Source organism: Sus scrofa, chromosome 15 (assembly GCF_000003025.6).
Source record: "Sus scrofa isolate TJ Tabasco breed Duroc chromosome 15, Sscrofa11.1, whole genome shotgun sequence".
Lineage (NCBI taxonomy): Eukaryota > Metazoa > Chordata > Mammalia > Artiodactyla > Suidae > Sus > Sus scrofa.
This window is the reverse complement of record NC_010457.5, coordinates 97084457-97090456: the sequence shown is the minus strand read 5'-3', so window position 1 is coordinate 97090456 and position 6000 is coordinate 97084457. Positions and strand designations below refer to the sequence as shown.

General features: G+C 35.7%; 1 long non-coding RNA gene across 1 annotated transcript in view; it reads left to right on the top strand.

Annotated features, from left to right (window-relative positions):
• LOC106506313 overlaps nucleotides 1899–6000 on the top strand; it is a 118543-nt gene continuing 114441 nt past the window's right edge. Inside the window, exon 1 of the long non-coding RNA XR_002339152.1 lies at nucleotides 1899–2203. This is a non-coding gene — a long non-coding RNA (uncharacterized LOC106506313). The remainder of the gene's footprint in view (nucleotides 2204–6000) is intronic.

Here is a 6000-nt window from a genome sequence, read left to right as displayed (position 1 = left end):
TGACCCAATGCTATACTTTTTTTGGTAAGTTCATAAAAAGGACATTGGTTATCAAATTGATTTTTCTACATAATAACACACATTCACTGGAGAAACTTCATCATGCAAACAATTTATTGTAATAAAATGCATCTCAAAATATCATCTAGAGATAACAACTGTTAGATTTCTGATAGTTTCTTAACTAAGTTTTGTCTAGGAATATATTTCATCATCACAGTTAAAATATGATGTTTATGCAAAGTTCATTATAATTTATTTTTGCAATGTATCATAACATGTCATTGCATTAAAATTATTCATAAAATATAACTTTTAATGACTGCTTGGTTTTCTATCATCTGTGTGTATCTCAGTGTGGTTTCAAATAGTCCCTTGTTAAAAATAAGACTGTTTCTATTGTTTCATTTTCATAAATTATGCTATGATAACCATCTCTGTGTTCAATTTTTGTTCTTATTTCTCATTAATAAATCAAAAGGTATGAACAAATTTAAGTTATATATATATATTGCTCTCTTCAAAGATTTAGCATTATATATACTCACTAGGAGATAATTTGTCTCGTTAGACACTAGTAAGTGAATGTATTCACTTTTAAAATCTTTGCTAAAGACACAGGAAAAATGAAATCTTGTTAGAGGAAATGCTAGATTTAATTATTCATGAAACAGATAGTTATATGTTTATTAAACAACAGTAATTCTTTTACTGCTATTTAAATACACATCAATTTTCTGCTTTTTCTAAGGGGCATTTGTCTTCCTTTTATTGATTCACAAGCTATCTTTATATATACTTATTCTATATGTTTTCAAATACTTTCCAAAATTTCTCAAATGTGCAAAAAATTTAATCGTCATTATGACTTTTGACATATAGAAATTTGTCTTGTTTTCTCTTTTATTACCTCTATCACTCTGCATTTATTTTTTGTTTTGTTTTGTATTTTTTGATGCATAGAAATATTTAAATTGCATATTGTTTCTCTTTTGTTATTTACGCTTTAAGTCTTCCCTCTCTTCAAAAATTTGAACATATTTGTTACTGTTAGACTTCTGATATTCTAATTCTATGCATTCTTTTTATTCTGTAATTGCTTAATATATTTTGTGTGTGATGTGAGATTTTAAGAGGATTGTTTCCAAATATACATACATGGATTTCAAGAGACTTTTTTTTTTAAGGCCACACTCATGGCATATGGAAGTACCCAGGCTAGGGGTCAAATTGGACCTATGGCTGCTGGCCTATGCCACAGCCACAGCAATGTGGGATCTGAGCCACATCTGCAATCTACACCACAGCTCACGGCAACACCAGATCCCTGACTCATTGAGTGAGTTCAGGGATCAAATCTGCATCCTCATGGATACTAGTCAGTTCTGTTTCCACTTTGCCACAAAAGGAACTCCTGAGACATGTTTTTCTTTTTCTTTTGATGGCTGCATATGGAAGTTACCAGGCCAGGGGTTGAATCAGAGCTGCAGCTGCCAGCCTACACCATAGCCACTGCTACCCCAGACCTGAGCCATATCTATGAACTATGCTATAGCTTGTGGCAATGCCGGATCCTTAACCCACTGAGCAAGGTCAGGGATCAAATTTGCATCCTTATAGAGATTACATTGGATACTAACCAACTGAGCCACAATGGTAACTCTGAGACATCTTATTATTATATTTATAATTCTTATGTATATCATTGTGCAATGTGTTCCATTGCCTTCTGTTCAAGTCATGGATGAGGGAGGAATTCTCATTCCAGGGTTATGGAGTTGGCTGAACAAACACAGGATATCCAGCATGACACAGATTAGATTGACAGCAGCAGTTTTTTTAGTCACATGTACTCACAGGACAGGAAAGAAGGACACTGCATGCCATACAGGGCCAGATGGAGGGTGCACTTGCAAACAGAGTGAAAAGCCAGAGGCTCTGTAGTATCAAATGGGTGGACTGCCCCCAGTTCCTGTGGGATATTGTGACTAGCTTGTTTGCATAATTCTGCCAGTTGGCAGGATAACTGAAAATTGCTACTCAGAGATAAGTGCGAACAGCTCTCAATTCATCTGATAGTTGGTGAGGGTTATTTGGGTAGAAATTCTCTTCCATGGGAGCAGAGAGAACTTGCAGTTCTGCCATTTGAGGCCTTCAGGATACAACCTTCTGTCAAGGTAGTGCATAATTTTGGAATGAATTCGTAAGTATCTGCTTCAAAGTTCTCCTTTTAACTGTACGTATTTTCTCTAACTTTCTCTGTCTCTCTATTGTCCATCTCTCTCTCTGCTATGTACAATAATTTAAATACATATGAAAAAAATGGTATTGAAGGAATGGAGTTGAAGCTGCTTTCAACTTGCAAGTGAAACTCTAGGTATCTTTAGAAGAAAACATGTACATGTGTATGTTTTGTTGCTGAAGAGGAGGAAAATGTGCTAATTAGTCATTTATAGATCAAGCAAATGGATATTTCAAAGAAGAGAACATATTTGAGGGTTGGCTGTGAGAATGATGTAACAGGAATCCTTAGGGAAGGACTTTGCACCATGAACATTCCTTACTTTCGAAATATAGACTTGAAAAATGTCTTGGTTTTGGCAACTACTTTTTGTCTTTCATTATCTTTAAGCTTATGCGTTAAAATCCAACTTACAAAAAAAGGTCCAGATTTTTTTTTTGTCTTTTTGTCTTTATGCCTTTTTAGGGCCGCTTCCGTGGCATATGAAGGTTCCCAGGCTAGGGGTCCAATCAGAGCTGTAGCCACCGGCCTACACCACAGCCACAGCAACACGTGATCTGAGCTGCATCTGCGACCTACACCACAGCTCACAGCAATGCTGGATCCTTAACCCACGGAGCGAGGCCAGGGATCAAACCCACAACCTCATGGTTCCTAGTCAGATTCATTAACCACTGTGCCACTACGGGAACTCCAAAAAGGCCCTGATTTTAAATCAATATGCACTATTCAGTTATTCCATTCATAATTTCAAAACAGTGATTTATAAAGCTAGCAACAGCATGAGTTTTCATAACAGCTTAACTCATGTTCCTTACTTTATCATTTACTGTGATTTCACATTTATTACAATTTCCAATTCAAAGCACAATTACACTGATGAGACTGTAATGTGGTTATTCTTTTCCCAAACCAAGGTATCATTTTGATGATTTTTTATTTCTTATCTATTTTACACAATTAGTTAATTAATTGATGTATATGTAGAATGTTATGCTCAATTTATTCCTTTAAAATGTGAAATATGTCATTTTTGTGTGTTATTGTCAATATCTAGTTTATGCAAAATAATTCTGTCTTGAGAGAGCATTCCAGTGAATATACAGTAGTTCTATTAATTCCATCTTTCTGGCTGTTCTCCTTTCTTGCTTTCCTTTTGCTTATCTTCATATGCTTTATCACAATTAGATTTCCAGCACCTAGAAGAGATCTAGGCACATAGTAGTAACTCAAGAAAGATTTTTTTGAGTGAATGAATGAATGTTGTCAACACTTGAAATCCTTATTAACAAGATAAGCTAACTGAAAGAGCTATATAATCTAATATAGGCCCAATAGCTAAACTCTTGTTATTTTTGAGCAAAGAGGAGAAGAAAATAAAAGAACTTGCAGGGAAAATTATTTGTAGCATTTTGCTTCAATTGATTCTACCAACATATTTAATTACATGAGCAAAGACAGAGGCATTTTTATGAAGGCCCCTTAGCACCAAGGTGATACGTTTCTCTGGCTCTCTTGTACGCTTTCTTCACACCTACCACAATCAGGACAGCAATAATTAAGCAGTAAGTGTGAAAGTTTTCCCAGAGATTTCAATAATATTGAGAGGTTTATTGACTAAACATTTTGTGTGTAAGAAGCAAAGTTAAGGGAGAATAGAGGAAAATAGAATCTCTCCCCCTAGGAATTAAGTAATGGTGAGAATTAATTATTTAAATAATCTCTTTATGTTGAGACAAATATTGGGCTATATGTGAAATTCTTTATATTTTGTAAGTAATTATAACCCTGAAATTAAATCCCAGTTTATTTAAACATGTCTTATTAGCACATTTAATTTTGAAAATAGTTAACCTCTCCATGCTGTGAACTGAGATATATAAAATTACTCCCTTGTCTAAAGTTATTGCTTCAAGAAACCTACAGGATGTCTGTAATATTTACCAGAGTTCTTCATTTATGTCTGGAGAGGACAAGTGTTGATTAAAAAGGAAATAGGTTTTCTGAGAAAATTAACATAGCACTGCCACTATTCATTGACAACAACAAAAAGTTACGTAGTTTTCAAAAGTCTCCTACGTGTAAAACACTGAAGCAATCTCTGTATGTTACCCTAAAATTGAGTCAGACTTTACACAGAGTATCATTTATTTGGGGAGAAAGTATATTTAATTTTATACTGTCCAAATATAGAAAGAAAAGAACACTAGGAATTAACTGACTATGGAACAAGGCATCTCAAATTCCAAACTGAACACTGGTGTTAAAATAGGGGCTTCCTTTTATTTCTCCCCCCAGAATTTTCATGTTTTATCAAGTATCTGAAAAAGAAACATAGAGAAATTGAAGACTTCTTGTTTTATATTAACACTATATATGTTAGTTTCTTGAAACAGATCTTCCAGATCTATGTGGAGATGTAACTAAGGGCATGCTAAGGGTAGCAGTGCAGGCTGCCCTAGTTATGCCAACACTATGTGTCAATAAAAAGTTGGCTTCTACCGAGAGAAAAACTTGAGTTTCATTGGTTGGACTAAGGTGATGATGAGAGTAAACCCAGGAAGGGGATGAAAAAAGAGAAGTTAAAATCACATGGATTTCCTTCACTGACAAGACTTGGGGCTAGCCTTGTAAAATTATAATCAGTTTTCTAAAGAAATAACACCAACTCTGTATTCTATTTTGAAGGATGACCAAAAAATTAATTTGCATCTGACATTTATTATAATCAGATGAACTGAAATAAATAAGGTCAACTTGTGTGAAAGACACAGCTAAAGAATCTTGAAACTTTCATGCTGAATCAACTAAGTGTGTGAACTCTGATTCTTGACATCAAGCTATTTGGGAAGAGAGAGAGAAGAAAGACACTTTAAAGAAGACTATATGTCTGATATTTAGCAGTCAGACATAAAGATTAACTAGGCAAAACTTTCCTAAAATGATCTTATGGTTTTCAAAGTCTACATTTCTAAGGAAGATCTTTATTTGTGTAAATTATCCTGCTTGAGTTCTTATCAATATGCTATGAATAAAATGTATGCTTAGTAAAAAGGAATGCAGTAGTTCATAAATGTGTACTATTCAACTCAAAGCCTACAAACAAATTTACTATTGCCATAAACTTACACAAGCTGATTGCAGGATGTTAGGTGACATTTTTAGATCCCAATTCAGAAGAATCCTCCCACTTAATTTCAAGTCACACCCATTTGTATTATATTTTTAAGAAATCAGTCAGTCAAGTACCCTCGCTGAGAAGGACAATAGAAGACAGGAGAAGAGAGCATGAATGAACAGGGCTAAGGAAGACCTAAGTGTAGTTAACTTAGGAAATATGGAGATTTTTTTTTTTTTTTTTTTTGCCTTTTCTAGGGCCGCTCTGCGCATATGGAGGTTCCCAGGCTAGGGGTCGAATCAGAGCTGCAGCCACCGACCTACACCAGAGCCACAGCAACGCAGGATCCGAGCCACGTCTGCAACCTACACCACAGCTCACGGCAACGCCGGATGGTTAACCCACTGAGCAAGGGCAGGGACCGAACCCGCAACCTCATGGTTCCTAGTCGGATTCCTTAACCACTGTGCCATGACGGGAACTCCAGGAAATATGGAGATTTTGCATCCTGGGAATGTTTCTACCTGAGGGCCAGAGCATAGACCTATGGATCTTTGGAGTGGACAAGTGACAACAATAACAGTGGAGCAGGCCTCAGGGACAAACACAGGGGAGCAATGTACGGGCCAAAGGTCAGAAG